Genomic DNA, 18,729 nt, shown 5'->3' on the forward strand with positions numbered 1-18,729 from the left:
TTACAGAGGTATTGTGATAACAGTTGTGTTATTGTAATACAATATTTTCAGTTATTCTAACGTCACTGAGTTTGCTCAGCATGCCGGCCAGCACGCGCACGTCCAACACAAAATGTCGTTATAATATTTAAAGATAAAATAATGTCTATTTTATTATCATATTTTTTTTCATCTTTATTTATTTTGTATGCATGTGTAGCCAATAGCATTTACCGTGGCCTATGTGGCTTGAAAGGACAAGTGTCAACATTAATGATGGGCGTGAAAGAGCAGCATCTCCCTCTGTTCGCTGTACACGGGGTTGCAGCCTCGTCCTTCGATTTTAAACCTGTTAATGAGCGAATAACAGCGATAATTACCGCCCTTACATCGGCTTATCTCTGGGTGATCTGTGATGCCGTCAGGGAGTGAAAATCGATTTGTTCAGGGCGGATTAGAACGCGCCACAATGCAATGGAAATCAGGTCCACTGCCTGGATTTGAATTCTGATACGGTAGATCTAGGCCTAGCCTTTCAATTAGCACTTTGTCATACGAATACATGGTGGTCTTAACGTTAGTTGATCGAATAATTTAGTTTGTTTTATTGTTGTCTATGATCATCTTGCGTAAAAACCGTTGGCACAGAAATAGGCCTACTATCTTTTGGTTATGAAACGGGGTTCCATAAAAATATCTCTAAAGCCATTAGGCCATAAGCAATGTTATCAGGAACACTCGAAGATGAATTCCTCTAGGCCTAATTGTCATTAACCGACTTGATAAGAATAACACATGATAGATAGGCCATTTTTCTCTGGCCTCCGACACATAAAGAGTAAAATAATAATATGAACATATGCATGACATTTCAGCGTCATTTTATATATAAAAAACAACATACAGTTTATAGCAAGCTAAAACATACAGTGTCAAGCTATTTGTTCAGCGGATTTATTGCAATCAATGGTTCAAAGAAACACAGTTTTCTCCCACCTGTCGATGAAAAGAGGAAGTCATCGTGCCATTGTGCATTTATGTAACACCTTTCATGTTGTCATTCATCATTATTTTGTTCCTTTTTTTTTTAAAGCAATCATATTTTAACTGAATTAGCTAGTCAAAGCTCGTGCGTGTCTTGGCAGTCCGAGATCCCACGTGGTCTCTGTCCCGCCTGGTTGTCTGGCTTGGTTGCCTAGGAGATTCTCACAGCCGCTGCGCAGAAAGGGTTGTCAAATGTTCAGAAAAGTTTGTCAACATGGTACCTAGCTTGCTATTTTGGCTTTTCGCATTTGAGATGACAAGACAATATTGAATAAGTTATTAAGGTATTTAAAGTAACATTGATTTCCGTTTTAAGAGCTGTTAATCGTCGTTTCAGTATTTGTATTTTTAACAGGTAAGCCTTGACATGTATTGAGTTGCTAGTACTACGTTTCACTGCTAACATTCAAGCTAACGTTTAACGTTAGGCCTACATGTCTGTAGCGACTGTAGCCATTTGTCAAACTTAATTAACAACAAAATTGATTCTAAGTAGCACTATAACCGCAGTTGCAGCTACAGTTTGTGGCTTCTTCTCTAATTTACGTTTGCCATGGTTTGCTGTCTCAAATATTGAGTATAGATTTGCTATAATTTGCTATAATTTATGGGTCATAGGTTAAATTATAGAGCTAGCATTCTTGTCATTGCAGAGATAAGTTTGCAAATAATTTTAGATTTGTACAATTGTATGCTTTATCTTTTCACCCATATCTATACAATCAATCAATCAATCAATCAAATGTATTTGTATAGCATTTTTTTACATAGACAAATGTCTCAAAGTGCTTCACAACAAGAACAATACTAACATTATAACCAATAAATACAATACAAACAATATAAACTAACTTCGAACCATAGACCCCCAAAAAGCAAGCCAAGCTAAAATCTCCCCCGGTTGGTGAGCCCCTGTACTGTACCCTGAGCATGCTTCCAACAGACTCCAATGTGTTGGTAGACACCAGAAGACATGCCGAGAAATAAGAAGCTACTGAGCCACAGTGAGGAGCTAAAGCTGAAGAAGGAGCTGGAGGCTCTACGCAAAGAGTCTCAACGTGACTTCTTACAGATGAAGAGGCTGCTCTATGATGGCCGCCTGGACCCGAGCAGCACCCTCGTCATCCCCCCAGACTCTCTTCACACACTCTCATCAGGGCAGACGATGGTGAACCCTAGTGCTTCAGATGAATCCTACACACTACCAAGTGTACTCACAATTAGGACCCCTCCACCTCCACCCTCTCCCCAGTCTACCAGTTCTGTGGAGTTTCGTGCTGAACTGCTCAAATCCCCACCGGCCTCTTTACCACAAAGCGCACTCCTCCATGACATTCATAAGAGGAGGGGTGAAGTAAGAAGAGGTCATGAGAGAGGTCTGAGAGTTCTTGATGAAGAGAGAGAGGACAGCCCTAATGCCTTTGAGTCCATTCATTTGCTCCTCATCTCCACCGGACAGACACCTGCCCAGAAACCAGCCATCGCCCAGCTAGCAGGGACCACCAAGCTGGTGTCCATGTCCCAGAGGCCCCAGCCGCCCTCCAAGCCCAGGTCAGAGTGCCCCTCGACGGCCAGCAGGACGACCACACACAGGACCAGCAAGGCCACAGCCCAGGTGGCAGGCTCGGAGAAGAAGACATCTGACAGGCCTACCTTCCTCCGGGGGTGTCGCGCCCTGAGTACGGACAGCTCAGACGAGCACGAGAACAGCTCCGACTCGGGCTCCGATCACTCCAATGGAGGGAGCGCCCGACGGAGGCTCCAGAGGAGGAAGAGGAGGAAGCAGAGAGACGCACATCGGCCGCCCAGGACCTCCACTGATGACAAAAGCTCTAAGGGGCAGAGGGGTCTGCCTAACATGCCCTCCACTAACCTCCACCCTGTCAAGTCTGCCACAGAGCTGTTGGATGAGGCCAGGGGTATCGCTGGGGTGGAGGTAGAGGGGCAGGAGGGCGCGGACCCCCAGCAGAGACCCCAGGAGGAGATGGCGGCTACTGCCAAGACTCTGGTGAGGGAGAGCGGGAGGACGGTGGACGAGATCATCGCCTCGTTACGGAGCGGAGGCAGTGGCGTACCCTCAGCCTCGGACCAGATGATCAAGGAGCTGATGGAGAGGGTGCTGGGGGACAGCTACATTGCTGACAATGAGGTGAATAAACATATGTACATCAGGGGAGGCTGGTGGAGTTAGAAATGGACCAACGGGCTCATTGTCATGCATGGAACGGAATGAGGAATGGTATCAAACATGAATCAAACGTGTTTGATACCATTCCTCATTCTGTTTCCGTTCCATGCATGACAATGAGCCCGTCCTCCGATTTCTACTTCCACCAGCCTCCCCTGATGTATATACTTAGCAGGAACTTTACGGTCATAAAGTCATTCTGACCTCAATGCAGTATACGTGACCCAAGATTCCTAAATTGAATTGAATAATATGTTTATGGATGAAAAGGAGGAGCAAACCTTGGAACCCAAACCAGAGGACTCCAAACCAAAGAAGAGAGAGAAAGCGAAGGGCACCCCTGTCCAAAAAGAGGTAACGCAGACGCCAGTGTAGTTTCATTTCACTGATCTTCACCTGTGGCCCTATTGGGTAACTAATCAGAGGTTCCTAAAAGCCTGTTGTATTTTCTATATTACGTATATCAGAAAAAGTCAGTCACTGTCTCAAAGTTTTGGTGTCCTGGTTTCATTTTGTTCAATTTCATGCTGTCATTTGCCTTTTTTCTCTGTAATTAACGCACTCTGGCAATGGTCCTGGAATGAGGGGACAGGGGGCAGTAGGTAACCTCTGTCAGGAGCAGCTCTCTTACCAGGGCAGGCTAGTGGAGGTGGAAATCAGAGGATGCATGGAATGGAATGAGGAATGTTATCATTTGATGCCATTCCTCATTCCATTCCATGCATTACAATGAGCCCGTCCTCTGATTTCAACCTCCACCAGCCTCCCCTGCCACCTACAGTGCCTTCGGAAAGTATTTCCTTTCACTTTTCCCACATTTTGTTGTGTTATAGAATCAATTTAAAATTGATTAAATTAAAGTAATTTGCCATCAATCCACATACAATACCCCAATACACATGTTTTTGTTTTTTTTAATTTCAGTAAATTTATTAAAATTGAAATCCAGAAATACCTCATGTACATAAGTATTCAGACCCTTTGCTATGACACTCTTAAAATTAGCTAAAATGCAAAAATGTCATCAACCAATCACTCAGTAAATTGAATTGAGTCCATCTTAACGCAAGAATAATAGTTAATGTAATTTTGGAATTAATATCTTTGTTTTTCTAGGGTCTCTGATTTGCATAGGAATCAATTACACACTATGTAGATTAGAATGTCACTACCAACTCAGCAAATTTAATAATTTTCTCTTGATCCTGACAAATTCCCCAGTCCCTGCCGGCAAACATACCCATAACTTGATGCAGCTACCACTATTCTTCACACGAGAGATGGTGCAGAAACTGCATTGCATGTGCTGGATTTGCACCAAACTTAATGCTTTGTAGTAAAACCAAATAAACACATTTCCAGCCACTTCCTTTGCTGTATCACTTGAATTCACTGTTGCAAACACAATTATGGATATGAGATAGATTATTTTCCATTAAGGGATTCTTTTTGACCACTTGGTTATAGACCAATTTTGTAGAGTGATTGAGATGATGTTGTCCCATCGACTGTGCTTTTTCCCCTCCACCATTCAACTTTGTAGATTTTTGTAAGTCTCCCCAGGCCTCAGGGTCGTATTCCTGAGCAGTTTTGTTTCTCTCCATTTGCTCAGTTTGTATTGACAACCTGTTCCACACAGTGTGTAATTGATTCCTGTGCAAATCAGAGACCCTAGAAAAACAAAGATATTAATTCCAAAATGACATGAACTGTTATCTTGCATTAAGATGGACTCAATTCAACTTATTGTGTGATTTGTTGATGACATTTTTACATTTAGCTAATTTTAAGAGTGTCATAGCAAAGGGTCTGAATACTTATGTACATGAGGTATTTCTGTATTTCAATTTTAATAAATTTACTGAAATTTCTAAAAACCTGTTTTTGCTTTGTCATTCTGGGGTATTGTGTGTGGATTGATGGCACATTATTTTAATTTAATCCATTTTAAATTGAGTCTATAACACAACAAAATGTGGAAAAAGTGAAGGGGTCTCAATACTTTCCGAAGGCACTGTACAACCAGTATGTAGATCCAAATAAAGTTCCGGTGATGAGGTTCCGGTTTCTGTGACCTCTCAGGGCGAAGTGAATGATGAGTGATGAGTAAAATAACTGTATTTACTGTTGCTGTATAAGCAGCAGGATGTAGGACAGAGAGGAACCTCCGTGCCCCAGAGGCTGGTGTGGGTGAGGAAGGAGAGGAAGCCATCCAGACCTGCCCGCCACCCTACAGCCTCATCAGGGATCTACAGGATGGATCAGACTGGCTCTGAGGGAGAGACCGAGGAGGAACAGGACACACAGGACTCCACTCTCCCACTCCAGGTGTGTATGTGCTTGGCTTGTTTCAGTCAGGGGAGGCTGGTGGAGGTAGAAATTAGAGGACGGGCTCATTGTAATGCATTGCAATGAGCCCGTCCTCCGATTTCTACCTCCCCTGGTTTTAGTTGTACAGTAGCAACTGTTTAGCTATTAAATGTATCTCTTTTTCGTGATCTCAGTCCCTCCTTGCTCCACTTGTATGATAGCATAAACTACCAATGCAGTAACTTCAAACACCGTTGAATAACTCAGATCTATGTCAGTTGATACAGTTACAGTATCTGACTTTGTTTTGCCCAAGGTGACGTATGAAGATGTGGTGGTAGCTCGAGGAGGCACCATAGCTCCTGCCCAGAGACCAAGGAGAGTGTCTCAACAGCACACCATTCAAGGCCTCTCCCTCCTAGCAACATGGGCGCCTAAATCAAAGTAAGTATCACATGCTATTCATTATAGTGGGTTCTTCTGAGTCAACCAAAACAGTTGGATTATAATGTGATTATGAGCGATGACGTCTGTAGTCTATAGTGGACGTGGTTGAATCCACAGCAGAGGAGGGTGGTGGAGGTAGAAATTGAAGGATGGGCTCATTACACATTGTAATGCATGGAATAGAATGAGGAATGGTATACCAGTATACCAGTCCATGCATTACAATGAGCCTGTCCTTCGATTTCTACCTCCACCAGCCTCCACAACCATTCCTTTCAGATTGTCAAACCTCTTGCCTCTTGCCTCTCTCTTATAACCAGCTCCATTTTGTGTAACATGCAGGTGAAACACATCAAGTTCTTGCAAACAGTAGCCCCCGCAATTCAAGTTACTACGACCGAGTCTCCAACTTCCGACCTCTGATTTGCCAACACACGTGACCGTCTCCTCAAATACCATGTAAACCAGCTACGCTATCGAAAAGCTAGTAATTCGACAGTGCCAGTGGGGGTATTTGAACTTGAGCAGTACGTTTTACCATCAAAACTTGGTTACACAGGCCTGCACGTACAGAGAAAAGATGTGTTCAAAAAGGTAGTTATGTTCTTGACTGTGCCCCTTGTTTTGGAGGAAGTTTCCTGTGACCTCTTCAACTCACACTTATCATAGAAACCATCTCTCCCACCCACCTTGGTTTTTATGGGTGTGTGTGTGTGTGTGTGTGTGTGTGTGTTAGTGTGTGTGTGTTAGTGCTTGGCTGCATGTGTGTCCTTGTACAGACGGGAGCCCAGTTTCAGGGGAGTCTGTAAGTGACAACAAGGCTATCATCAACCCCCTCCCCCCAAAACCACCCAGTCCCCACTCTGTGTTAAGAGTCCCACTGTCACAGCGAGTAAATACTCTGACCTAACACACTCTTCTCCAGCCTGCCTCTCTGTCTGGCTGGGGCGTGCTGCGCCCACACACATCCCTTTGCTCTGACTCTTACTCACCTACACACTCGCTAGATTTACTACCTGTTGGTGCTGAACTGGAGCACTCTCTGCCTGCCTGCCTACCTGCCTGCCTGCCTGCCTGCCTGCCTGCCTGCCTGTCTGTCACGCCCTTCCTTTCAGGAGAAGTGGAACCAAAACAAGTTTTGTGTAATTATGGGGTTTCTCAGAGTTCTGGGTCACTGAGAGGTTTCAGGCTGATACGGATGAGAGGCTTTATATGGGGGACAGCCTGCCTGGGTGCTTGTGGTGGATGCACACGTACACACACACATACACATGTAGGCAGACACACACATGCAGGCGCACGCACGCACGCACGCACGCAGGCAGGCAGGCAGGCAGGCAGGCAGGCAGGAGGCAGGCAGGCAGGCAGGCAGGCAGGCAGGCAGGCAGGCAGGCAGGCAGGCAGGCAGACAGACAGGCAGGCAGGCAGACAGGCAGGCAGGCGCACACACACACACACATAACACAGCACTCTAAAGGAATGCTTATTCCATTGAAAACACGTTGAATGACTTTAGGATGACCCTACAGGTGAATCTAAGGTCTCCCTACCTACCTGTGCCGTACCATAGAGGTGGTGATAATCAATCTCAGCCATGGCAGCCCAAAGCCAACATGTTGGATAGCCTCCATAAATCCCCTCTGTCAGGTTAGCAGCCCAGTAAGGGGTGGCAGAGGGTGCGGAGGGAGCGCACAAAGAGGCCACACACAGAGTCCCAGGCCTGGTCCTGTCTGCAGTTCAAAGAGCGGTGAGAAGTTATGGCAGGGGATGATCTGAGCAAATAAACCTACACCTCATCTGCTAGTGGCCACAGAGAATGCCCCCTCTGTTAGTCAGAACCCACACAAATGCCACCGCATCATCGCCTGAGAGAGCTCAAATATGTGGATTGTTGAAACGTTGACATTCTTGAATGTAACATCAAGGTTTTTATTTTAGTTCAAAGCAGAATTTCAGCTAACTTTTCCTTTTATGATAATATGTAACCTAATGTTTTTATATACACTGCCTCGCTCCCAACTACACACGTATATGTTATGTGCTTATGTCTATATATAGAAATGTACACGTGTCTACATATGTCAATCTAAGGGCAAGAAAGCCTAATACTGTAAATATAAAGCCAGTCACGATACTGTAAATGTTACTGTGATAATGTGATTATCTCCCCCACAGTATGGAAGAGTACAAGACCATCCACCACCTCTGTACAACCCCGCTCAGCCAAGCCCTGCCCCTGGAGTTGCAGCTGGCTTCCAGAGCCTGTCACACCTCTAGCCTGCTCGCTGCACCGCCACAGTACGACCAACAGAGGGCAGCACTGAGACATATTAACACTCTGCCTGACAGACACAGGTACAACAACATCTGTCCACTTCTGGTTCATGGTGAATTATTTTTCGGGTGTGTTTATGCTCAAGCCTCATTCTTGCAGTTATACAGCATTTACTACTGCTTGCTGGTAGGGGGTAGAAACACAGCATCCTACAGCCTACATATTCAACACAAATTATCGTTATTGCTCATCTTCACTTTCTGCCCTTCCAAGAGGGTCAAGAACATCACTACAGCAAGCCTGTCAATGTCAAACACTGAACAGTCTTGATTGACCATGGTGTGTTTGCAGGATAGTGTGTGAGGGTCAGCCCTGTGTGGACCCTTCAGCGTCCGACAGAAAAGACTGTGTGACCTACCTGCCCCCGGCCACCTCAGACTGCCTGGCAGACTGGCAGAGGATAGCAGAGTACTACGTAGAGAAGCCCAGGATCCTGCTGCAAGGACAAGCTGTAAGGGTCACTGATATGATGTCTAAAAACATAAACAACACAATTGAGGATTTATATTTCAGAAGCAGAGAAGAGACGCCTAAAAAAAACATTTCTGTTGAAGTATGATTTCTTTTTCTGTTGATTTTAAATTAAATGCGACTCATTTATTACATTTATTGAGTGATATGGTCACAGTAAGTCTACAAATCAGGACCATAATGAGTTATTCATCAGGAAATTAAAAAGGTACGGAATGGTGAGGACAAGGAAGCATGATTACTGCAGCTTTAACTAAGGTTAATGTAAACCTGTTGTATAAGACATGAGGGCCACTAGATGGCAGCAAATACATTCCCAAACTTATCAGGTTGTGCAGGTTTCTTGATAGTTAGTGTACACACATTGCTTACAACATAAACAAGACAATAGTATCAATCAATCAATCAATCAATCAATCAATCAATCAATCAATCAATCAGTCAATCAATCAATCAATCTAACAGCCTGTCTCCTCTCCCAGAGCTCCCTGTGTTCCAACGAGCTGAAGATGTTCTGGAGCCCAGCCCCTCCCAAGTTCAGCTGCCCTCCTGACCTAGTCAAACACAAACTCTTCCCAAAGTACCAGGTAGGTAAAGAACCTGTGCTCCAGGTGCTTACTGAGCTTGTACAGGTTACTTAGCCTGTATTACCAGGTAGGTAGTGAACGTATTTAGGCTATTAGATAGTGAGCAGGTAGGTACTGAGTAGATATGAGGGGAGGCTGGTGGAGGTAGAAATCAGAAGACAGGCTCATTGTAATGCATGGAATGGGTAGGTATACCAGGTATAGCAGTGTGCTTGTTGTATTCCAGTTGTTTACAGAGGTTCTGTTGTTTACAGAGCTTGTGTTGTTTACAGAGCTTGTGTTATTGTGTTGTTTGTGTTATTCCCTCCTCCCCTCTACTCACTTAACTGCCTAGGTAGGTAGTGAACACTAGGTAGTGAGCACTAGGTAGGTAGTGAACACTAGGTAGTGAGCACTAGGTAGGTAGTGAACACTAGGTAGGTAGTGAGCACTAGGTAGGTAGAGAGCTTGTGTACTCGGTACTGAGAGTGTGTTGTTTGCAGACAGAATTGTTCTCTCCTCCCATCCCCTCCCTGTCCATCGGGACAGTTGAAGGCAGACTTAACTGCTTGCATCCCCACCATCTGGTCTCCTGCCTGTGTCTCTGTCAGGGATGATGGTCCTCACTGCTAGGGGCTCTTTGATCAGCATGCTGCAGATGCTCATTCTCTGCCAGTTACAATACCTGTCTACTGGGCATATTGAGCATGATTTTTAAACCAATGTATCCTGGTGAAGACACAGAGGACATAGACATTCCAGACATTATTCCTTTGTTTCCCTGTTGCTTTCCCTGTAGTGTGTGTGTGTGTGTGTGTGTGTGTGTGTGTGTGTGTGTGTGTGTGTGTGTGTGCACGCGCGCGCGCGTGCGCATGTGTTAGAAGAGGCATTGTTCATATACAATAATCGGTGAGCTGACCTATATATACAATCTCCTCTTGAAGAACAATAACACCTGATAGCCAGTTATAGATAGATAGATAGATAGATAGATAGATAGATAGATAGATAGATAGATAGGTACTTTATTGATCCCCGAGGGGAAATTAAGGCGTTACAGCAACTCACACCGAGGTGTAGAGGGTGAAGAGGAAGGGAGCCAGAACTGTCCCCTGGGGGGCGCCAGTGCTGCTCACCACCCAGTCCGACACACATCCCTGCAGCTGTACAAACTGTGGCCTGTTGGTCAGGTAGTTCGTAATCCAGGAAACAATGGGAGAGTCCACCTGCATCCTCAGCAGCTTATTCGCAAGTAGTCAGGGCCGTATGGTGTTAAATGCACTGGAGAAGTCAAAGAACATGACCCTCACAGTGCTGCCAGCCTTATTTAAATGGGAGTGAGCTCTGTGTAACAGGTAGATGATGGCATCATCCACGCCAATGTCTGCCTGGTAGGCAAACTATCAACTAATATTATCAACCAATCAAGATTTCTGCATGTGTAATTGCTAGATACCCACGCCTCAAATGAGGGCTCCCACCTCACCCTACTGCTGTGTTTGTATGGCATTTGTTACTCAGGCAACCAGGAACGATCTGGCCAATGAGGAGCTGTATGATGACCTGCAGGTGCTGGTGGAGTCGGCGTGTGACCTCACCGTCATTGAGCCCACCACCTCCGTGGTGAGTCTGGAGCTCCGAGATTACTCCCAGATCCCTGCCTGTATAACACACTTCTATTATAACTCAATAACTTGGTCAGTGATCAGAAAGTTAAAGCCCCATTATATGTTTGTATATTGTTCTATAGGAAAATGTTCTGTCCAGGAAGTTCAAGTCTATGGTAGAGCTCAGGGCAGCGCAGCAGTCTCCACAGCCCTCAGTGGGCTCTGTCTCTGAAGACCAGGTGAGTGGTAGAGAGAGAGACATGCAGCACAGCTTACACATGTCAATGCCGTTTAACCATCTTTAATCATCTCATATGAACTTGAGGCAATGCCCCTCATCTCCTTCTCTTCCTCCTCTTCCTCCTCCTCCTCCTCCACCTTCTCTTCCTTCACCTCCTTCTCCTCCACCTCCTCCTCCTCCTCCTCCTCCTCCCACCCCTCTTTTCTTCCTCTTCCTCCTCCTCCTACCCCAGTGTAAGCGACCCCTCTCCGCCCCCCACCTGACCCCTGACCCTGAGAACATCCTCAAGGTCCCGTGTGACTACACCACCATCACCAGGGAGCTACAGGTGGTTCGGCAGCAGCTCTCTTCCTCCGTCCTGGTTGGTGAATCCCTTCCAGACGCCCTGCCCACCACACAGCAGGTATGCTTCTAGATAGGTCTGTGATAGGAGAGACTAAAGGGACCTTTCTGACCAGCATCCCATTGACGGCCCGACTAGGTCAAAACCTAAAATGGACCCCAACGCTAACCTTAACCCTTAACCCTTTTGCCTGAGTGTTGATTGTTTTGCCTGAGCATTGTTGTGTCCTAAAGTCTTCTCATCCTAATGTAATGTACCCAACAGGACCCCCAGCCCCCCACGGTAGCTGTCGACGAGCCCCCCCCAGCCCTGAGCCTAAGCCACTGCCAGCTGCAGCAGCAGCGGTGGGACCGGGGGAGGGCAGTCCAGGGGGACCCCATCATCAGGAGGACCAGCGTTTCACATGCCAAGAGGAGGGCCTGCCGGGGGGGGAAGAAACTCAGCCCCGCCAAGCTAGCCTACATCCACCAGAAACTGACGGAACCCCCTCGCACACTCACTAGGTACTGTAGGTTTACTGGGACTATTGTGAGACAAGACTATTAGTGGGACTATTGTTAGACAAGACTATTAGTGGGACTGTTGTGAGACAAGACTATTAGTGGGACTGTTGTGAGACAAGACTATTAGTGGGACTGTTGTGAGACAAGACGATACATTTAGAACTAGAACTAGTGGATTACAAGAGTAGATAGATAGATAGATAGAAACTTTATTTATCCCAGGGGGAAATTCAGGTCAGTAGTAGGGCGCATAGACTAGACTTATCCAATTCAGGTCTCTGCTGTGAAAGAGCTTTTATCTTACAGCAATGAGACTACCCTGGATAAATGAAGGATAGAAGATAAATATACCAATATTGCTATTTACAGAATGTATACATGCTGTTTCCATCATCTGTCTAATGTATTATAACTGTATCTGGGTTGTTTGCTACAGGACAGAGTCCCTGTGCCAGATTAACTCCAAACCCCCTCCATGCCCCCTCGAGGAGCTCCCCCTCCTCCCCCTCCCTCGCTGTCCCAGCATGCCCCTGCTGCTGGACTTCGACAGCTTCGCCACCAAGCAGGGGGGCATCCCCGACGACTTGCCCCCCCGTGAGTGGGTAAGGGACATCTGGGACGCCTGGTTCGACGAGCTCTTCCCCCCCCTGGAGGAGAGCAGCAGTACCTACCCCAGAAAGGACGACCCCAAGAGGACCACCACCACCACCTTCCAGACAGGGGTCCCAGAGCCCTCGAGGAAGCCTGGGGAGAAGGGCCTGACCCTGGACCAGATCCAGAACCTGGACAGGGTGGATCTGTCTCTGACGCTGGACCAGGGGTTCACCAAGGCGGACCTGGAGGCCGAGGTGGTCAAGCTGACCCAGACCATGGGCCTCCAGGACAAATGTAGCCCCTTTGATCTGTGCCGACGAGGGGCCCTCCACAAGAAACTGGGCTGTCTCAACCAGGCGCTGGAAGACCTCAACACTGTAAGTTACTCATTGAAGCAGTGGTCTGGATGTTGATTTCTATGTAGGACACAGATTGTGTCAGGTTGGAAAGCGAGGCAAAGTGCTTGATTTAGCCATTTATTTAAGTGCGCAGACTCACAGCTAACTAATACTGTAGGTTTGACCTAATTTTGCTCAGTGAGCTACATGTTGCTCCTCTTAGCCTGTGTTGATCTGGGGAGGGTGGTGGAAATAGAAATCGGTGGTGAAAGGAATGAGGAATGAACAAGTGTTTGATACCATTCCTCATTCCATTCCATGCATTACAATGAGCCTGTCCACTGATTTCTACCTCCACCAGCCTCCCGTGGTGTTGATAGATGGTGTAATCCTGCTGTGTGTTTCTACACCAGGCCATCTCTCTGGAGCCCTACCTGCTGGACGCCTACTGGCACAGACACAGTATCTACCTGCTGAGAAACAACCAGAACAGAGCCTTAGAGGACCTCAACTTCATCATCAAACACAACAAGAAACATGCAGGTAATATATACTGGATATACAATACAGTAAATACACTTGATTTATTATGAGGACCTGAGTCCAGAGACCAGAGTCCCCTTTGCAACAGGGTCCTGATGACAGAGATCAAAGGGAAAATAAACTAAAGAAACTAAATATACAATATAAGAACCAGTTACAAACAATACAATACAACAATTTACATGAATACCCTTCTTACCAAGTACAATCCTCCCTAAACAGATCCTTCACCGTCAGGTTCCAGTAATAATTCCAGTAATAAGTACAGTGTATTCCACTTTGAAAAAAGCAGAGAAAAAGTAGCATGGTATATGCCGCTACACCCTGTAGGGTGCTACTACACCAAGCAGAGATGGATTATGTGTGGATGTGACTTCCATCCTGATGAGTTTGTCACTGTTGGTTCTGGAGGAACCCTCAAGAAGGAAATTGCGTTTCATATCTATTCGTATATACTGTATAGCAGAGGAGGCTGGTGGAGGTAGAAATCAGAGGACAAGCTCAGTAATGCATGGAATGAGGAATGATATCAAACATGTTCATGCAAGGCTGCAGTAGGGGCAGCAGTCTTCATGCCCAGCACACACACATGATGACTGTACATTCTGTGCTGTTTCACTGCAGTGGATTTATCAAGGCAATTCAGGGGGAGCACTCAGCTCAAGGATGCGCTGACTACAGTTTGGTGAGAACTGTGAGAAGCACAGATTTGATTACGTTCACTCAGGGCTCTGTTGGAGAGATTACTGAACAAGCACCGCTAAGGCTCTTCCTCTCAGGGGAGGCTGGTGGAGTTTGATACGTGTGTTTGATACCATTCCTCATTCCATTCCATGATGCATTAGACTAACCCGTCTTCCGATTCCAGCCTCTACTGCTGTATTGTTACTACCCGTTTCTGTTTGTGTTGAAGATGCCTTCAAGTCCAAAGCGGAGATCTACAGAGTGAGAGGGGAGACCACCCTGGCTATCATAAACTACACCCAAGCCATCAAATGCAGGCCTGGCGATGATGACAACTACTTTAAGAGGGCTGAGATGTACGGGAAGAGGAGTGAGATCCTCCTGGCCATGGAGGACTACGCTAAAGTGAGCCATCACACTCACACATACACACGCAAGCGCACACGCACACCCACACACACACAAACACACACACATACATACACCCACACACACACACACACACACACACACACACACACACACACACACACACACACACACACACACACACACACACACAAACACAAACACACTCACTCCCCCTCATCCATTTAATAGCACTGAGCTAGACGAGAAGCATAAAGCCAAAGAGATTGTCCAGCAAATTGCTTCTACAGTCCCTGTCCTTTTAAATTCATGAGGGGGAGTAGATTCATTCACATTTCAAGGAGAAGGTTGACACAGGTGTACACATCTTCTCCTGCCCCCAGACTTTTACCATCAACCCGGGCAGGACAGATGCTATGATGATCCACGGCCTGCAGTACTTCCACAGCTGCAACTGGGTGGTGGCCCTGACTGACTTCACCCTGCTGCTGCAGCATGAGCCAGGCCACGCTCAGGGCAGGTCAGTCAGGGGAGGCTGCTGGAGGGAGACATCGGAGGACAGGCTCATTGTATTGCATGGAATGGAATGAGGAATTCCATTCCATGCATTACAATGAGCCCATCCTCTGATTTCTACCTCCACCAGCCTCCCCTGAGGTTAGTGTAGTCGCTGTCCACTGCTTTATGTAAGCCTGGTTAGGATTAAGGACAGTTGCTATGCCTTTAGACATAACTCATATTTGTAATTGCATGTTTGTGGGTGAAAAAGCTATTTGGTGATACCCAACTGATTATGTCTGAAAGCCTTGTGTAATTTGGCCTTTTGGATAGAAGTGCAAACATCTTTTAACCCTCCATGTTTCAGTAGTGCAACCCCTTATAACCCCAGGACATAAAGGGGTAGCATCTTTGCCAAACTGGGTCAGTACCAGGAGGCTATAGAGGACTTACAACAATACTTCAACCCATATAACACATTATAACCCCATTATAAACCCTCTATAACCCCAGGACGTACAGGGGTAGAATCTATGCTAAGATGGGTCAGTACCAGGAGGCTATCGAGGACTTCTCTCTGGCGGTCCACCTCGACCCCAATGACTGGCTGGCCTTCTACCACCGAGGCTGTTTGCTCAGGAAGAGGATGCCTGACATAGCTCTCCGAGACCTCAGTACCTCAGGTACGATACCACACTACCCTCACCTCACACTACCCTCACCTAGCCCCCCCCTCAGTACCTCAGCCTTCTACTGAGGCTGTCTGCTCAGGTAGAGGATGCAGTACCTCATGTGCCATAAAATGCTCACATAACTCCATTCTGAGCTTTTTTTCCCCAGGTGCTCAAAACGCTTTCTAGGTGCTCAAAGCAACCTGGGTGATGTTTGACAGCCATTTTGGCACCAGAACGCTAACCACATATCAACTGTTTGTGTCTGTCTGATCTGCGCTGTCATTGTGTTGTGAGTATTACACCACGATCCTGTGTCTGTGTGATCCAGTGCTAATCAACGACAGTCAGGAGAACCTGAGGGCGTTCCTTCACCGCGGCCTCCTCTACACGGAGCGCAGGCAGTGGCAGCAGGCCGTGGCTGACTTTGAAGCTGTGATCAAACTAGACAGGTAATACCAGTGGAACCCAAGCTGGCACACTCATACCGCACTGACTGTCTCTGGTGAGAAGAGCAGCGCCGGCTCTGACTGATGGTTGGGGATTAGAGAGAGGAGAGAGGAGAGAGTGGGAGAATGATAGAGGGAGTGAGGAAGAGAGAGAGAGATAATGGGGAGTGAGGGAGAGAGAGATGGGTGAGAGACACAGAGAGAGAAGAGGGGCATGATGAAACGGGGGGAGAGTGGGAGAAAGATAGACAGAGATTATGGTGAGAGAGAGAGAGACAGAGATAGGCAGAGTGGGGATAGACAGCTAGAGAAGAGTGTCTCGATCGCGGGGGGGGGGGGGGGGGGTGGAGAGTGGGAGGGATATAGACAGAGATGAAGGAGTGAGTGGGTGTGTGAAGAAGGGTTTTGAAGATTGGTAGTGTCAAGATGTATAAGAATTTTGAATTTCATGAACTAGATGAAATTTCAAGTCTAACAACTAATAGGGGTTTTGTATAGATAACAGAGATGTGCTGTCAGTACAAGCAGGGATTTTAATGTGTAGAAACCCACAGAAGAACTACTCAGTCCTTGAAAAGTGCAACTGGAGTAATGAAAAATAGATTCAGGCAATTTAATTCGCCATCAAGAGTTTTGCATAATACATGGATTTAGATGGAAATGTTTTTAGACTTTGATGTGATTTTCTTTCCATATTTTCCTTTTATCTTCATTTTTTTCTTTTTTCTCAAATAGGGTTTTCAAGGTCAAAGACTTATTTTTTTCTAACTGCTGCGGTGTTCCCCGCAGGTCTATAGCGGTGGCCCATGTGAACCTGGGTCTGATTTACATGCTGAAGATGAACCAGAACCCGGAGGCCATCAGGATGTTCAGTAATGCCCTGAGGGTCGACCCCACCTACATCAGGGGATACATCTGCCGAGCGCAGGCCTACCGCAACGTAACCATTCTTACCATGCCTACCGCAACGTAACCATTTTTACCATGCCTACCGCAACGTAACCATTTTTACCATGCCTACCGCAACGTAACCATTCTTACCATGTCTGCCGCAACGTAACCATTTTTACCATGCCTACCGCAACGTAACCATTCTTACCATGTCTGCCGCAACGTAACCATTCTTACCATGCCTACCGCAACGTAACCATTCTTACCATGCCTACCGCAACGTAACCATTCTTACCCTGCGTACCACAACTTACTGTAACAATCATTACCATCAAGGGAAGCTGGTGGAGGTAGATATCAGAGGACGGGCTCATTGTCATGCATGAATGGAATAAGGAATGGAATGAGGAATAGTATCAAACACGTGTTTGATATCATTCCTTGTTCCATTCCATGCATTACAATGAGCCCGTCCTCTGATTTCTACCTCCACCAGCCTCCCCTGATTACCATGGTACCTTCAGTAGGATATTCAGGGTCTTTGGTGTACAAAGACAAAGTACAGTTTGTTATTTATTTCATGGTTAATGTTGTTAATAGGGTCATTGTTTTCGTTCATCGCATTCAAACAGGTGAACGACCTGAAGAGAGCCCTGAAGGATCTCACACGTGCCACGCACATGAAACCAGACGCCCAACACTTCTACATCATGAGGTAAAGATGCTTACCAGTGCTTTTTGGTTCACATGGAATCTCATCGCCATATTTACATGTGTCTATCAGTAAGTATGGTATTTTCAAGGTATATTTTCCATGCATAGACTGCAGGGGAGGCTGGTGGAACCAGAAGGAAGACAGGCTCATTGTAATATATTGTATTATATTAAACACACATCTTTGATACCATTCCATATTCCATTCTATCCATTACAGTGAGCCTGTCCTCTGATTTCTACCTCCACCAGCCTCCACTGATAGACCGTAGCTGAACTTGGTAGATCCTACCTGCTCTGTGTTCCAGGGGCCAGTACCTGTGTGATATGGAGCAGTTTGACCTGGCGACGTTCTGCATCCAGTACGCTGCTGACATGAACAAAGGTACCAGACTCTCATCACTGGGATGGACAGAACTGCGTGTGCTCTCCTTGACAAACCCTCCATACCATACTTGAGGTGTTTCCAATGTCGCCCTATATCGCTTTTCAGCGCAGGCAGCTCTTTGGCTCTGCTCCAAAGCAGTGTAGACAGTCATTATAGGGAAGTTACACTGCAGGAACTGTGATATAATGGAATTATGCACGAGTATTCTGTTCTATTCTATACGCTATGCAAGCCCATACATCACAAAAAACTGCTACCAAAAGATACTCAGTGCAGAAGCTAATTAACGGTAAAAAACAGGAAATGACTAAATGTACCTTACCTGGAAGCTTAATAAACCTGGCGCCAAATCAGAACATATTGACCATTTGTTAGCTACCGTTCAAATTAACTTTCGCTAGCAATCATAACGTTGACGTCTGTCTACAAAAATGACAAGTGTCCAGTTACGTGTACATTTTGCGGTTTGTGACGTACTGACTTTCATACTGTACTCTGGTGTATTATATTATGTTATGTTCTATTCTACTTTATTCTCCCCAGCTCTAGGTTTGTC

The sequence above is a fragment of the Argentina silus genome (genome assembly GCF_951799395.1).
Source record: "Argentina silus genome assembly, chromosome: 13".
Lineage (NCBI taxonomy): Eukaryota > Metazoa > Chordata > Actinopteri > Argentiniformes > Argentinidae > Argentina > Argentina silus.